The 18,396-nt window shown below is 37.4% G+C and overlaps 1 protein-coding gene and 1 pseudogene across 3 annotated transcripts in view; both read right to left on the bottom strand.

Moving 5' to 3' along the window:
* BICD1 (BICD cargo adaptor 1) overlaps positions 1-18,396 on the bottom strand; it is a 175,546-nt gene that overhangs the window by 141,493 nt on the left and 15,657 nt on the right. The gene's annotated exons all lie outside the window — the stretch shown is intronic.
* LOC150011566 (small ribosomal subunit protein eS8 pseudogene) lies at positions 13,396-14,093 on the bottom strand (annotated as a pseudogene).

The following is an 18,396-nucleotide window of genomic DNA, read 5'->3' as shown; positions in this document are numbered from 1 at the left end:
CTGTGCAGAAGATATCTGTAACACATACAAGTGATGAAGGAGTAGGATCAAGACTATGTATAAAGAACTCATAACCATTAAAAAAAATAACCTAATATTTTAAATTGCTAAAGATTTAGATAGGCATTTTATAAAATAGGTAATCCAAATAAACATGAAAAGTTGTTCAGTCTCAGTAATAATCAGGGAAATGCAAATTTTAACTATGATAGGGTATCATTATATACCAACCAGATAAGCAAAACTTTAAAATCTGACAACATCCATGATAGTGAGGATCGAGAATTCTCATACACTACTGGTAGATATATAAATTGGTATGATCACTTTGGAAAAACATTGAAGGCAGGCATACTCTATGCCACAGCCATAATACTAGTAGAAATTCATGACCATGATAAAATGTTCATAAAAGCACTGTTAATAATAGCCCAAAGAATAAAAGTAACTCAAAAGTCCATCAACCAAAGAGTAGATAAATATAGTTGTATAATCATACCATGTGATATGATACAGTAATAAAATAAACTGTTACATGGAATAACCTGGGGAATCTCACAAAAAATATTAAACCAAACAAGTAGGGCATGAAAGAATATATACAATATGAATCCATTTATGTCAAGTTCAAAAAGAGACAAAACTAAATTACATGTGGTAAGACTACAAAAGATTATTATGCAACCACTGTGGAAAATATGGTATTTCTTCAAAAAATTAAAAATTAAACTGCCTTCTGATCCAGTGATTCTACTTTTGTAAATATTTATGAAGAAACCAACTAATTCGAAAGAATACATGCACCCCCCCATGTTCATTGAAACATTACTTATAATAACCAAGATTTGGAAGCAGCCCAAGTGCCCATCAGTAGATGTATAGATCAAAAAAAGCTGTGGTATATTTACACAATGAAATACTACTTGGTTGTAAAAAAAGAAAAAAGAAATCTTACTTTTTGTGACAGCATGGATGGACGTGGAGAACATTATGCTAAGTGAAATAAGCCAGTCAGAGAAAGACAAGTACTGCATGATTTCACTCATATGTGGAATCTAATGAACAAAATAAACTAACAAACTTAATAAAAACAGACTCATAGATACAGAGAACAGACTGACACCTGTCAGAGGGGAGAGGGTTGGGGCCTGGGTGAAAAAGGTGAAGGGATTAATAAAAAAAAGACTCAGACAACAGTATGATGAGTACCAGAGGGAAGGGGGGGTGGGGGGAGAAAGAAGAGGTAAAGGGCTATCAATGGTGATGGAAGGAGATTTGACTTTGGATGGTGAACACACAATACAATGTACAGATGATGTATTATAGAATTGTACACTTGAAACCTATACAATTTTATTAATCACTGTTACCCAATAAATTCAATAAATATTTTTTTAAAAGAATCTTATTATGACAAAATTATAGATTACCTGGCGGGAGGGGAAGCTGCAATGGAGAAGGGGCATAAAGGGATTCCAGGTGTTCACAATATTTTACTCCCTTCACCTGGGTGGTGGCACAATAGTGGCTTTGTGTTATTTGTTAAACTACTTCATGTTTGTGCACTTTTTTTGCATACTTGCATATGGTATATTTCACAGCTTAAGATGTTTCATGCAGACATGTAAGACTAGATATTCTAGAAACCAGATGGGAAAAAAAGGACACACACACAAAAAATACCATCAGGAGATAATAACTGCAAGGAAGAAAGAAAAATCAGGACAAAGGAAATGGGTTGAGTGAAGAAAACTATTTAGACTGTTGAATCAGCGCCTCCACAGCTAAGTCTCATGGAGTGCTGCTGGGGACACAGCAAAGGCAGCAGATTAATGCACAATGAAACTTCTAATCACGCCACAAGCACGATTTCATCAGGTCCACACAGGATGTCCCCAATAACACCCAAAGTCCTTGGCAGATAAGGATCTGACTGCATTCGACTGTAAAAAAATTGATGAAAAGAAAATAAGAAAGCCTATCTATATTTTGGATGCTCCTAAGAAAATAATTTTAATGAGAAGTAATTTTAAAGGCTTGGAAAAGTTAATAAAGTCCTCAAACTTAGTTTGAGATTTCTTTAAAGAAATGCTGCAAGAGCCAGATGTGAAGTGAAGGCTGTTGTAATGTGCCTTTCTGTAGAAAAAAAAAAAAAGCCATAGAGAACAATAAACCATTCATTTTTAATTTGTATTAGTTTTTATTTTTATCAACATATTTTCACATGTTTGTATATGTCTGTAAAGGATTCCAATCAGTCCTTTTTTCCTCCTATTTACTGTGAAGTGCTGGTCCTCATTTTTAAGTGGATTCATTTTGCTTTGACTTTTACTATGTCAGTTGCTCTAGATCATAAAGGTTCTCAAAATAGATTTAATTTTAAGCCCTCACACACACACCCTTCAGTTTAATATATCAGGCTGGCCCATGTGGAACTGCAATATCCTATCTTCTGTGACCAACAGAAATGGCAGTTTCATACAACTCATACTAACACGTCTAAGCTGTGCCCTCCTGCCCATTACAGCACAGGTCCTGCCCAGGGGCACTTTAGGAGTTGACTGTTATGCAGAAGTAGATGGAAAGACTTACGTGTTTTCATTATAACTTTTTCTCCCTATCTAAAAGGAATCTACTATCTCATCTTTTGTTTAGCAAAATGAAAAATGTTAATGAGATTTATACCTTTTACTTATTAGCTAAACTATGATTTAGCTCCTACATTCAACAAACATTTGTTGATCATGTACTGTGTGTTAGGCTCTGGGGAGGCACAAAAACAAGGTACAACAAGGATCACTGACTCATGACACTTACAAAGAATGAGGAACAAAAACGGCAAGAAAACCAATACGTGCAGAATACTATTCAAATTTGTCCAAGGAGAGACCTCTAAACCAGACTTCTCATTGGGCATTAGAAATACAAGATTTTGTTCTAAGATATCTTTTCACACATTTTTAGCTTAATAGAAATACAACAAATTGTTCAAAAGCAGATTGTCAGGACAAAAAAATGAATCAGAAATATAAATTCGGAATAAGCTACACATAAGATAATAAGGTCTTGAATAATACCATTTTCTCAATTTTAAGTTGGTATCATATAAGACAGAAATATAAGATCAAACATGGTCTTGTTTAAATTGTGAATCCTCACTTTGAAAAGGGCAGATGGAGCACCGTATGTTCACAGAAGGAGGGCCAAGGGCTCAGAGGAGGTAACCACTGACTAAAGGAAAAGAAGCAAAACAGAACCATAGTTCTGAACTTTTATCCCCTCAAAGGGTAGCAGAAGACTGAACTTGAGAGATTTTTACAGAATTAGAAGATAACTAGTATTAGTTTTTCTAATGTGTTTTCTTTTCTGAGTCAAGGAAACACATACATTCTAAGGAAGACTTTGATTACACTGAAAATTTTTGAGTTTCCAATGATTGAATTTAAGTCACCACATTTCCTCAGGTATGTACCATGCTATAGATAACACTTATGTCTTTTTTTTTTGTTATTGTTTCCTCAAATGCCAAAACTACACATGCTTAAATATGTAACCCTGGGAGAATAAGGAAATATATGTAAAATTGTATTCATCTAAAAAAACTAAAACCCAAACTTTTGGGTTTTATTTATAGATCTAGCTCTTATAAACATTTAAGCAAATAAATAGACTGCTTAGAAAATTCTCAAACTATGGCACTTCTTCAATGAAGGTACTGACATGCACTTTCATAAGAAGGCCACATACACCAAAAACAATTTGCCAGAGAGGAATTTTAAATGGTTAAAAAACAGGAAAAAATTGTTCAACCTTATTAATAATTAAAATTCAAAATAGCATGGCATACCATGTTTTACCTATCCAATAATTGAAGATTTGTGGAAAAGAAGGGAGTAGATTTGCGCTGACCAGTGTGGCTCAGTTGATTGGGCGTCACCTCACAAACAGAAAGGTCACCGGTTCAATTCCTGGTCAGGGCACATGCCTGGGTTACAGGTTCAGTCCCCAGTTGGGGTACTTACAGAAGGAAGCCTACTGATGTTGCTCTCTCAGATCGATGTTTCTCTCCCTCTGTTTCTCCCTCCCTTCCCCTCTTCCTAAAATAAAAAATAAAATGAAAATAAATTTTTAAAAAATTTTTTAAAAAGGCAGTAGATTTGTGTTTCCTCTGTGTTCGGGTCAGTAACACTTATGAGCACAAGTAAATTATAGCATTTTTCATAACTTACACTTCTAATATGTTTTCTCCTATTAATAAATCCTTGGAGCAATAACAGACTTCCGAAGCTCCAGACCAGAAATGAAAGTGCCGTGGAACGGTTCTTGGAAAACTGAGGACAATTTTGACTTGATTTACCAGACATTTCATGATGAAAATATGCATCTCACCAATGGAATATTATTCCTACCCTTAAATATCCAAACTTTATATTATCATTCTTGGACCTCCTTTATACTCAACCATGTAGTCAGAATTGAGTGCTTATCAATGAAGTTATATGTTTTCATGAAAAGTGAAAGCATCATGCCATAGCATACTTGGTGAACTGCTCGCTGTAACACCCCATCTTAGCTCTTTCCTTGAGTTCTTGTCTTTCTCCCTGAATTATTCAGTCAAAATAGAATAAAACCAAGACATGCAAAGCAAAAGTAGAGGCAATGATAGAGGAATAACAGAATAATAAATATCATTTTCTATAATTATTATTGTAGAGAATAATAATGGTTGCAATGGAGAAGGAGGAGTATGCCACTGTCTCTGGATTCTTATCTTGGTAGCATGGGTGAGAAAATGAGCAGTATCTTCCACAAAGAGCTGCAGGGGAGACAAGTAAACCAAATCAAGGAAATGGTAGGCATATTCTGGGAAGAGATTAAATAAGATACAAGAAAGTTTGTTTGCCATGAAAAAGAGTAGCAGACACAGAAGTAGAATGTTTGGCAAGACACAGGTGAGAGGGTAGAAAATGAATGAGCAGAGGGAGCTTTGGCTGAAGGAGGGAACTCAAGGCTTTATGAAATTAAGAATATGAAAAAGATAAATAGAGGACATTCAAATCCAATTCTATCCATCTCATTTATATCCTTTCTTTTAGTAGACAACACTGAGAGGCTTATAAAGATGTATTCTTGACTTTTAGGCATTTTTAAAATATTACATTTCTATAAAATTTCCCTGCCATGGGGAAGAAAAAAATCCATCTTTGACAAAGCAAGAAGGAAGCCAAGTGAACCAAGTAACTCATAGGGAGTATAATTACAAACATTTAGCATTGTCTTCAACATGAGAAAAAGAAAAGCTTTTATTTACAATAGTTTTTTCATAATCTCAAGAAAGAATTCATCCACCATTTATCTTCAGGGAAACATGCTGCTTCTCGGAAGAAGCCCAGAAGATCCCGCTGTTAAATCGAGACCCACGCAGGAATGAAAATTATCCACTCCACAATAGCACCGCATGTAACAACAAAGGCAGTGGTACTTATCCAGCAGGGACAGAGCCCCTTCAACACAGGGACTCCCACAGGCTGACTTAATTACGGCACTGCAAGGCGAGCCCCAACAAAGACAGGGCGACCTAAAGGAGGACTGCTGAAGTCCCCCCCACCCCGGGGCACAGGAACAGATGGTTCTGCTGCTTCATATTTGCTCTGAGGCCTTTTAGAAAAATCTGAAAATGGAGAGAGGCCAACAAGTTTTTCACCACCGGAATTTTTTTTACACCTGCCATATGCTACTATAAAAATAATCCTTAACTTGAGAGTCAATCAGCAAGTATTTAGCTGTGGCTATGTATAAGGGACAGGAAGAAGTCTAAAGCAGCTTGCCATCTAGTTTAGGAACATGGATCAAACTGATTTGATTTAAGGGCTTTTGATTTTTTCATCATGCTGCTCACAAAAAGAAAAAGTACAACAGAGGCAATAAAACTATGGCCTTAAAAATTCTCAGAGGCCCTGGCTGCGGTGGTTCAGTGCATTGAGCGTCAGCCTGCAAAGGATTGCTGGTTCGATTCCCAGTGAGGGCACATGCCTGGGTTGAAGGCCAGGTCCCCCGTTGGAAACCCATGAGAGGCAACCACACATTGATGTTTCTCTCTCTTTCTTCCTCCCTCCCCTCACTCTAAAAAAACAAATAAATATTTTTAAAAAATTCTCGGAGATGATAATAAACAGTTTTACAGAAACCAAGTCAGTCTATGTTGGAGAACATGGCTAAACAAGGGACGGTGCCCTGACGCCTAATTCAGAAGCAAAGGTAAATGAACGTAGTTAAAGCCGTCACCTTAGCAGCCACAGAAGCTAAGGCATAAAACAGGTAATTAGCCCTCCCAATTAGGAGATTGTAATATAGTTGCTAAATAACAGCACTGTGTGAATTCTTGCCTGTAAAAAGTTTTAAAGAAAATGGAAATTGAACTACAAACTTACTAAAGAAAAAAGCTATTACTGCCATAATGTTTTATGAAATTAATACACATGTAGCTTTCCTGCATGCAGCAAACTCTACCTGCCTGGTCACTTTAAGGAATATGAATTAATCAAAATCTCAAAATTCTTCATTCTCATGTGAGTGCACATTACTTTATAATTTCCATAGCATTTATATGTACACATATAAATACATACATATTCATTTTTAATACTCATAATAACTGTATGAACTAATAAAACACAGCTCAATAAGTTAGAACAAATTAATACACGTAAAGCCCTGGAGAACCACATGGCATATAACCAGCACTGTAAGTCCAAATTATTACTCCTACAATTACAGTAACATTATTGTTAGTGATATTACTGTTACTTTAAAAATGTAAGTTTTGAAGTCACATCGCGTGACTCAAATTTTAGTTCCATCCCTAACTAGATAGTTGCCTAATCTATTTGACTAAGTTTTCTTATCTATATAATGGAAGTAATAATAAAAACATCTACTTTACAGGCTATTGGAAGCATTGAGATAGGATGTATTAAATATTTGGCACAATACTCACTATATGGTGGGCAGCAAACACAATTCGGCAATTTTTACAGTTTAAATATTTGGCCTTGGCCTCCTAGCCAGTAAGTAGAGAACATGATTTAGACCCCAGGTTTCCTGATAACGTTTAGAGTACTTTCTACACCGACACTGCTGGAAAATGTACAAAAGAGGCCATTTGAACAAATAGATATAACTAAGTATAATTATGATGCAGTAACAAGCAGTAACATTGGTTGCACATGCTGACACTGTATGAAAGGCTTTATATGACATAAAGCAATCAGATCAGATGTTCCAATAGAACATAACATCACCTTATACACTACCTTGTCTCCTCTCTTCTATGACTTCTTCCTTTTTAAGAAATATAGAAAAACCATGTATCTAGTAATGAATCACTATAGTAAATATTTGAGAGTATTACTTAGGTCACAAGAGCAAAATAACTTATTAATAAAACACCAATGTTAAAATACTAAGTATTCAATAAAAACCAGAGTCATGATAAACCAAAACAGTACTTTAGCTCCAGGCATCAATCACTGTTTCTGAGGCTATAAGAAAATATCATAATAAGCTCCTAAATAAAGAACTGGGTTATATTTAGAAAAGAATCATCTCCTTAATTTCTTAAGAATTTCGACCTGGACACAAAGTGATCCAGCTAAGTACAGATGGACATCCTTCTAAAGAGATTCGAATTCACAGCAAAAGTAGGAGACTGAGGATCTGGGGAAGGAGAGGATGGGATCTGAGGAAGAGGAAGAGAGATGCCCAGTCATTTCTTCCCCTTTTCTCTATTCTCTTCCCCCATTCTCAAAATTCGCTCATTAATTATTTTACTTGTCAAAATGTCAAGTGTAGTACTTGCTGATATAAAGCTGAATGAGACACAAAGAATCTAGTAAAAAAACAAACAGACATAACAATCAATAATCACAGAACAGGGGAACATTACAGTTGCCTCAGATTTGATAGGAGAGCAAAGGGAGACATCAGCTAACAAGATAACTAAAATGTGTACTTTGGGCAAGGTTGTATGCCAGGTGCTCCTGTATATACTCTCTCATTCAGACATAAACATCAGCCTGTTTACTGTTCCTATTCAGTAGATTAAGAAATGGAGGCTTTGAGATATAAGAGGTAGAACTCAGAATGAAATTTTTATGCTCTTAATCCTAGTCCAGGGCTCCTTGTAAGGCTCTTTGATCCTCCTCCAACTCCTCCAACTTTTCATTCTTGACTTTTCTTTCTCCTTTATTTTCCCCCCTAGAAGGGCAAGAGAGCATCAGCCTCTAGATCAGAAGTCAAAACTCAAATGTTGACAAGGAATGACAGATGATGGAAATAAGGGAAGTACAGTAAGATGATGCAGATGAGAGGGAATGGTGGGGAGTGTGACAAACTGGATGTTCATGCCCGTTTTGAAAGAGACTCACTCAGTTCCAGCCCGCTAAAGTCAAGCAGAAATGGAGGCCAAGCACTTTGTGAAATCTTTCAATGTTCTGAAAGAGACCTCAAATCCAGACTTTTAAAATATGACTCTCCTTACTTAAAAACAAACAAACAGCCTGAGAGCCAAGTGTCACTGGTTCGATTCCCAGTCAGGGCACATGACTAGGTTGCACATCAGGTCCCCAGTTGGAAGCGCGAGTAAGAGGCAACCACACAGTGATGTTTCTCTCCCTCTCTTTCTCCTTTCCCCTCTCTCTAAAAATAAATAAGTAAATAAACAAATGCTAATGATTTTTTAAAAACAAAAACAAACAAATATTAAAGCAGCTCCCTACAGTAAGTGTTTCTAAATCACTCAGCTGGATTCTGCCCACAGGATACCAGTCTGCAATCTCTGCTCTAGATGACAGGTGGCCAATATCTCCGGGAATTCTTTCTACCTGTGGAATTTAATGACTAAGCGTTCATTGCAAAACAAACCACAGGACTGGTATGACTGTTGTTATCAGGACTTTATTCTAATGCTGCACTATTTATGAGACAGGTACAGTTAATGACAGAGTCACAGTGCTGAAAGCAATGGAGACATCCTCTGTTCCAAGTTCATTAACTGCCTGACTTACTTCCTCAACATCCCTACCAAGTAGCTTTTTGGCTTCTACTTAAATATCTCCATTACCCAACAGGGAGGTTTCTCCTCAAAAAGACTGCTAATTCTCACTCTGCTCTTAGACTTCCACAAGGAAGGTCCTTCTTCATATTAACTTGAGCTCTGTATCCTTGTATCTGAAACCCATAGGTCCCTGGATCATTATACCTACAATACAATATTCCAGGAGTGGATGGACTGACAATTTAACATCACATTCTGGACAAAGTGCCTATTAGTGCAGACCAAGATTACATCAGCTTTTTCAGGAGACTTCTTCACTTGCCTCCCTGACCCTTGTGGGCTATAGCATGATCTAGCACTGTGAGTGAGTCAACAAAGATCCACTGTAGAGGAGAAGGAAATCTGTTATCTGTACCAGTCACATTTTTTAATTACCATTGAAAGATATATTTATGTCCCAGTCTCCATGTTTCTACTCTACAGTACACACATTGCTTCTTATAAATAATTATTTTAACTCTTTGGTTTCAAAAATACTAACACTGAATCCAAGATGGAGACAGATTAGGTGGAAGCTACACTCACCTCCTCCTAGGACAAAACTGGAATTACAACTAAAATATAGAGCAATCAACCTGAATAACCACTGAAAGACTAGCTGAAGAGAAGTCTTATAAGCAAAGATTTACAGAGGAAGCCATATTGAGATTGGCAGGAAGGGCAGAGATATGAGAAGGGCTGGCCCCACTGCCACAGATGACAACTGAAGTTTCAGAGGGATCTCTCAGCTGCAAAGGTTCATCCTGTGGAGTGAAGGGTCTTAACCTCAAACTGGGCTCCCCAGCCCAGGGCACCAGAGCTAGAAAGAGGTGCCCACATATCATCTGGCTTTGAAAATTGGCAGGGATTCTGTCCACCAGGGAGAGATGAGGTCTACTAGAGACACAGGTGCCTTCTCAAAGAGCCAAGGAACAAAATCTAGTTCCCAGCCACTCACCCTGGGCTCCAGCAGAAGAAGGGCAGAGAAAACTAGAATTGCATGATGAGACACTGGAGTTTGTGGCTCTGGGGAGAGAACTGAAGAAAGAGCTGCCAGGATGCCTGTGCAGAGTCCCTCTCCTGCACCACAGATGCCATCTCCTTGAGTGGAGCCCTCCCTTAATACAACCAAAGTTTGATCTGTTTGGGCCTTAAAAATTCTGCTGGCCTCATTCCAATGACTCCCTAAGATCGTGCCCCATCACAAAGGTGTGCGAGCACCCAGCAGGTAGCAGCTAGATTTGGTATACACTGGGACATTTGCTGAGTAGCCTCAGACACAGCACTGGCACCAAGTTTGAACCTCTTCAATCTGGTGACCACCACTCGCTCCTACCTGGTGACTCACTGAGAACCTACCTTATACAACTTAAGTACTGCCAGACACTCTTTCAGTGCCTGAGGCTATCAGGCAGAGGCAGATCTTGCAATGCCTAGAAACTTTTGCTGACGTGTCCCTGGGCCCAGTGCTGGTAAAAGCCAGCCTTGGTACACAGCTTTGTTCTTTCTATGCACACCCATGCCCAGCAGAAACAGTCACAAACTAGGGGTCACTTTGTAGCTCTAAACAGGTTGCCCAGGGCCAGTCACAGGTTGTGTCTGATACTGGTCTATACCAGAGTCTCTCCCAAGAGGTCCCAGAAGCAACACACCCAGTGGCCAGCTTCAGAAACATCAGAGAAGGATCCAATTAGCTTCCCAAGCATCATATCCAAAGGGAGATCTCAGGAGACACTAGACCATGCTGAGTTGAATTCTTCTTTGTGTGGTCAGCACCTGAGACTTCAATGTCTTAACAATAAAAATCCTAAAAGAAATCATGGGCAGTAAAATCTTGGACATTTTCTGATCTACCTTCTTGGGCAAAGGAAACAAAAGAAAAAAATAAACAAATGGGATTACATCAAACTAAAAAGGTTTTGCACAGCAAAGGAAACCATCAACAGCCCTGACTGGTATGGCTCAGTGGGTTTGGTGATCTCCTGCAAACCAAAAGGTTGCCTGTTAGATTCCTGGTCAGGGCACATGCCTGAGTTGCAGGCCAGGCCCCCAGTTGGGGGTGTGTGAGAGGCAACCAATTGATGTTTCTCTTGCACATTGATGTTTCTCTTCCTCTCTTTCTCTCTCTCTTCCCATCTCTCTAAAAATAAATAAATAAAATCTTTAAAAAAAGGAAATCATCAACAAAACGAAAAGACAATCCACTGAACTGTTCAATATATTTGCCAATGATACATCTAATAAGGGGTTACTATCCAAAATATATAAAGAACTTACACAACTCAAAACCAAACAAACAAACAAACCCAATTTAAAAATTGGTGAAGGACATGAACAGACACTTCTCCAAAGAAGGCATACAGGTGACCAATAGATATATATGAAAAGATGCTCAACATCAGTAACCATCAGAGAAATTCAAAATAAAACCCCAATGATATCACCTCACACCTGTCAAAATGGCCATCATCAATATATCAACAAACAAGTGTTGGCAAGGATGTGGAGAAAAGGGAACCCTAGTGGTAGGAATGCAGACTGGTGCAACCACTGTGGAAAGCAGTATGGCATTAACTCAAAAAATTAAAAACTGAACTGCTATGACCCACCAATGCTACTTCTGGGATATATCCGAAGAAACCTGAAACACTAATTCAAAAAAAACATAAGCACCCCTATGTTCACTGAAGCATTATTTACAATAACCAAGATTTTGAAACCGCCCAAGTGCTCTTCAGTAGATTTTAAAAAGCTGTGGTATAGCTACACAATGGAATACTAGTTGGCCATAAAAAAGAAAATCTTGCCTTTTGTGACAGCATGAACAGACACGGACAGTACTATGCTAAGTGAAATAAGCCAGTTAGAGAAAGACAAGTACCACATGATTTCACGTATATGTGGAATCTAATAAACAAAATAAACCAACAAAGACAATAGAGACAGACTAATAGATACAGAGAACAGATAAACAGCTGTCAGAGGGGATGGCGGTTGAGGGACCGGGTTAAAAAGGTGAAGGGATTAAGCAAAACAAATAAACCAACCCTCAGAGACACAGAAGACAGTATGGTGTTTACCAGAGGAAAGGGGGGGGTGGACATAGAAGAGGGTAAAGGGGGACAAATGGTGATGGAAGGAGAGCTGACTTGCAGTGGTGAACACATAATATGCAGATGATGTATTATAGACTTGTATATCTGAAACCTATGTAATTTTATTAACCAATATCACCCCAATAAATTCAATTAAAAAATACTGACATCCATTTTAGTAACTGGATGGGGTTGGCTTCACAGAATATTAAGAGTATGTATCGCTAGTTTGATTTTTTAGGAAGAAAGATGACAACACTTTAGTTTTGTAATAGGGAATTAAGAAATATGGCTATAATTTCAATGTATATCATGAAATGTAGCCAACTTAAGTCCAGTAAATGACATCATAGAGCATAACTATAGGATGATGCTTGTTCTTCTGTCAAAGTATGGCTCCTTTCCAACTCTTAGATGCTTTTGGCAGACACACTTATAAATTCTTTTAAAACAAAGCATCAAATTTGGGATCCATAGAATTAAATTTAAATAAATATGGGCTATTTAATCTCCTAACTTTAATTGTGAGATATTATTTTATTCCTTCAATTGTGAAATATTATTTTATTCCTTTTTATCTTCTTACCATGATATTTTTATATTCTTTTTAGACCCTTATAAGAGAAATCTAGGAGCCATCCTGATTTCTCCCTTTCATTTGCTCTCAAATTCAATTAATTAGCAAGTCCTTTCACATATTTCCTGAATCAGATCAGTTGTCACTTCTATTAGATACTCCCTCAGTCCCAGCCACCTCATCTAATACTAGAACTACTGCCAAAAGCCTCCTCACCTGGCTCACTCTTTCCATAGTACACAACGAACTGCCAAAGTGATCTTTTTAAAACATTTATCAGATCACATCACTCTAGTGGCTGCCAGTTATGCTTAAAATAAAATCCGAACTGTTTACCAGGGCTGAAGGACTTGGTCACTGTCCACCTCTCCATCCTCCTCTCCAACATGCCCCCCACCTCACAGTGCCCCCTGGTGGGAGAGGGTGTGGTTGGAAAGTATGAGTGTTCTTTTTCCTTTTCTTTTTGTAAATCGAGATTAACTGACATATTATATTGTATTTGTTTTAGGTGTAGAACACAATGATTTAATATATGTACATATTGTGAAATGATTACCATGAGTTTAGTTAACATCCATCACCATACAGTTGCATATATTTTTTTTTTTTTTTAACCAGAGAACACATTTATTAAACGAGCTTGTTTTGTTTTGAAGCACGAGCTTTCAAGAAAGGAGGGAAGAGGATTTATTTGCCTTTCCTGGCCTTAATTTTCCTTAGATAGAACTCCAGCTCCTTGCCCTCTTGCACATAGCCGTCTGCTCGGCCACACTGGCCTGGTCTTGAAGCGATGCATGCAAGAAGCTTGCCCTGCTGGAACTGTTCCTCTAGAAGAGTGCTGATTTTGGCATTCTTTTTCCTTTCATATTTCTTCTGAATTTTCTTTGATCGTTTTTTGTTTAAAATCTCTTCCTCTTCAGGAGTCAGCTTGGCCCCTTTCTTGTGGCCCAGGGGCAGTGCATAGTGAGACTCGTACCACTGCCGGTACGGTGTGCTGTCAATGAGCATAATACAGTTCTTTACTAGGGTCTTGGTGCGGACCAGTTCGTTGTTGGATGCATTGTAGACAACATCAATAATCCTTGTTTTCCGTGTACAACACTCTGAGCCCCAGGAGAAGTTGCCCACGTCCAGCCTCAAGGCTCGGTACTTCTTGTTGCCTCCCCGCACACGAACTGTGTGTATGCGGGGGGGGGCCAAGCTTAGTGTTGGCAGCAGGGCGTCCCAGCTCATATTTTCGCTTTTTGTGGTAGGGCTTCCTCTTGCCCCCGGCCTTGCGGCGCTTGTGCCAGTTGTCCCGAGAGATGCCCATGGCTTGGCGCCGGCTGGAAAGCGCATATTTTTTTTTCTTGTGATGAGAACTTTTAAGATCTACTCTCTTAGCAACTTTCAAATAAACAATACAGGATTGTTAATTATAATCACCACGCGGTACAGTGAGTGTTTTGTTATCACCATGAGGAGTGGGACCCCACTGGCCTTTAGTGGGAGAGACCCTTGGTCCCTCAACAGTTTCACACTGAAAAGGATATCATTAATACTCCGGCCATTTGCGCAAACACTAAGCTTATCCCCATCTCCAGGTCTGTCCATTTGCCATTACTTTCAACCCAGAACACTGAAATCTTTCCCCAGTTGCTTCTTCTCACCACTTGGGTTGTCATTCCTTTGAAAGGTCCCCATTTCTAAAACAGCCTGCCCCACTAACATTCCGGACAGGCTTTACCTTGCTTTATTTACACTTTGGCACACATCACTATGCAAAATTATTTATTATTTTGGTATATCAACCCTCTGAGGACAAGAAATTTGTACCCTCAACACCCAACATGCCTGCGACATAGCAGGTATCCAATAATCATCTATGAAATGAATAAAAGTCTATGGTAACTTTTCTTATTTTAGATTAGGAATGAAGAAAAAAAACTTCTAGTAATGTACAGTACCATTTAATTCCATCATTTCTAGTGAAGGGGCTCAAAAAGCTGCCTTTTGGAATATTGATTTTAAGCTGGTTATTAAGAAACAAAAGACTCAAAAAGAACCTTTGACCTCCCCGGCTTCCTGCATAAAAGTCAGAGGGAAATATCTACTCCAGGAAGGACATTTTAGGATGTTCATCTTAGCAGCCTAATTTGAACTGAGTATGACAGATAGGAAAGCATCTAGCAGGGACATGTTTACTGGATGCTCCAGTGTCTCATTGTTTCTGGGTTGCCTAGCAAAATTTCACCTGCTATGTATGTGGCACTCTTCCTCAACTACCTGTAAATTGCCTGAGTCCTTTGAAATCTCAGACCCTTACACAACGCCCACCCTCTTCTCCTTTGTCCAAGATGACATATATACCCAATTTTACCTCACTGTCTTTGGAATTTTCATGCTTATGGGAATTCCCTGTGCACATGTACTAATTTGATTTTTTCCTGTTAATCTGTCTGTTAATTTGATTATTAGCCCTGCTACAGAACTTAGAAAGTGAGAGAAAAAGTATTTTTTTAATCCCCTACACTAGTTATTTGTTTCCTATGCCAGCTTTTCCTTTTTGCAATGAATTCTCAAAAAGTTGTTTTTACAGTCTATAACTTTTATTTTTACATAGCACTGAGACATAGGGTAAATTTTAAATGTCCCAAGTCACCACCAAATCTGTCACAGCATGGGAGAGAGGCCTTATTATGAGCACAGTGTTTTTTTGTAAACCTGAGGGTAAATGTGTACTTCTTTGGGCTAATATGGTCAGTGGAGCCCCATAGGACTGCTTCCGGGGGCAGCAATGTGCACACGTGAGGATGGTGGTCCCTTTACTGTGGGAGGAGCCACTCCAGAAACCCCCATAATAATGAGCATCACCCTGTGTCAAAACTGCTCAAATATTTTCAAAACCAAAAAGAGTGAAAAATATTGACACAATTTTTAAAAATCACACTTTGAGAGTGCTAATTCAAAAATTCAAACCAGGTCTAAGAAATGGGCTAAGGGAGAAGCGATAAATGGGGACATGTAGGATTACAGCTAGGTTTTAAAATATTATTTTATTTAAAAGTACAGAGCATTATTTAAGCATATAGAAGTCTGTTAAGATATGTTAAATAAGAATGAGTTTAATTTAATTCCTTTTATGTTCCAGAGATATATATTCTATGCTTAGATAGAATCTAAATAGATATTAAATGCTAAACAGTCCTTCTCTTTGACAGGAGCCCTTTGGGGAATAGTCTACAATTACCTATGATTTGTGGGAGATTTTGGGACCCAAGCCTTGTGGGCATTTTTTGTCTTAATACAGATCACATTCTCAAAGCTCACAGCAATTCACACTCCCACAAAAAAATGAGAATGTTCACATTTCCACAAACTTTCCAACACTGTATATCAGCAATATTTAAAATTTTTAAATTGATTTGGTTTGGTTTGGGTTTTAAGACTTTTAAGATTTATTTTTTAGAGAGAGGGGAAAGAAGGGAGAAAGAGAGGAAGATAAACATCAACATGTGGTTGTATCTAGAGCACCCCCAACTGGAGACCTGGCCCACAACCCAGGCATATGCCCTGACTGGAATCAAACTGGCAACCCCTTGGTTCGCAGGCCGGTGCTCAGTCCACTGAGGCACACCAGCCAGGGCTAATTTTGTTTTTTAAAAAATGAAAACTAGTCATTATTATTAATTTGCATTCACAACTACTAAAATTGAGCATTTTAAAAATATTTATTAATTATCAGCATATCCTCTTCAGTTGGTCTACTTATGGCCTTTGTCTTCTTTCTATTGTATTATTATTTTCAATTGACTTACAGGAGCTCTACATTAGAAATAATAATTTTTATAAGTCATCCATGTTGTATTATTGCTTGCGTTTGACTTTTGTTTGAGGTATCTATCACATTTGTTTTTAATTTCTATGCAACCAAATGTGTCAGTACTGCCCTTTGATTCTAAGTTTTATATCTTACCTTGGGAGATTTCTTCCACACACATGTTTAATAAATGTTCTCAGTACTTTTCTCCTAATTTGAGTTTATTCTTTAATGATCCATTAAATCTTCGTTATTCTCATGTAGAGTAAAAATGAAAAGGGGATAAAAGAAGATGAGAAAGAAGCATAAGGGGAAAAAAGGGGATTTAAGAAGTCTTAATTTTTTAATGTTTTTAGGCGTGACGCCTTATTGCTGAACTTCTCCATGTTGTCAGTGCGATAAAGAGAGAAAACTCAAATATGTTGATTTGAAAATAAAAACTATAAACATAAGAAAAAAACTGGTTTAAAACTATCTGAGCACAAATAACAATAAATTTTTTTAAGTAAGGAGAGAAACAATCACATTTTTCATAATACTACAAATGAAATATGTAATGGAAAATGACAAAAGGAAATCAATTCCTACTTAGGCAATATTTCACCTTTTATTCCATAGAAGTTTCAAATTTCGCAGGAGTATGATGTTATTTATATTGAAATAGACATGTTAACTGGGAATTAGTGTAGAAATTTATTTTTTCAATGACTGTGATAAGAAAAATATAATCAATGGAAGAATTTTTATAGAGCTAGAGGTAATTAAGATATTTCAGATGCTAAGTTAGAATTACGCATGTGCTGGCTCAAAAGCCACAAGAGGAACTTTTAGGAACTAGAGCTTGTATTTTTTGAAAAGCCCTCAATATCTGTACTTTATGAAAAGCCCTCGATATTTTTCTCCAAAGTGACTTATTAAGAATTAAATCACAGATCTCATTTAAGACTTCTGGTAACATCTAATTAGACAATTGAGTTCCCTTGTTGGAGCTTGCCTCCTTTGCTTATTCAAAGTCTAGGACAACCACGATCAGAAGACACTCAACATCCCCCTCCTTCATGCTTATTGAGGAGACAGAAATAAACAATGTGATCTGCACCTATTCAATTAATGCTTTCTTGTCAATGTTGAAAGCATAGCAAAGCAAAGAACCAACGGGAACAAAGAAAACTCCTACAGAAGAAAAAACGAGGGAGAAGTATTCTGTCATCAAGACCATAATGTAAAGCTGTAACAGTAAGACAATATGGTATTTACACAGGAGTAGAACAAGCCAATGAAACAGATTAGTTCAGAAATAGAGCCATGCCTATATAGAAATTTGATTTATGACAAAGCAGACAATGAAAATTATTTTTATAGTTTATATTTTCAAGTCAACACATCTGAGCTTTTTTCTCTTTATAATATTCACAATATGGAGAAGAAAAATTTAGCAATAAGGTATCACATTTAAAAACATTAAAGTAAGACTTCTCCTGTCTCTATTTTCCCCTTATAGGGAGAAAATTCTGGTGAAAAGTATGGACAAAATTAAATTAGATATCTATCACACATCAAACATAAAAATCAATTCCAGGGAGAATTAAAGATTTAAATAAAAAGGGCAAACTATAAGACATTCAAAAAATAAGATAGGTGAATACTTTCATGACATCGAAAAGATTTCTTAAATAAGAATCAAAAAATCCAATCTATAAATATAACATTACGAATGATAAATAAGCTAAATTAAAATTATGAAGTTATCTTCATCAAAGGTCATCTCAGAGTAAAAAGACAAGCCACAACTAGGAAAAGGAAGTTCTGACATAAAGGGTCTGTCCAGAAG

This window comes from Furipterus horrens, unplaced genomic scaffold (genome assembly GCF_987537825.1).
Source record: "Furipterus horrens unplaced genomic scaffold, mFurHor1.1.pri manual_scaffold_4, whole genome shotgun sequence".
NCBI classification, from domain to species: Eukaryota; Metazoa; Chordata; class Mammalia; order Chiroptera; family Furipteridae; genus Furipterus; species Furipterus horrens.
Note: the sequence above shows the minus strand (reverse complement) of the source record. Positions and strands in the feature narration are given on the sequence as shown.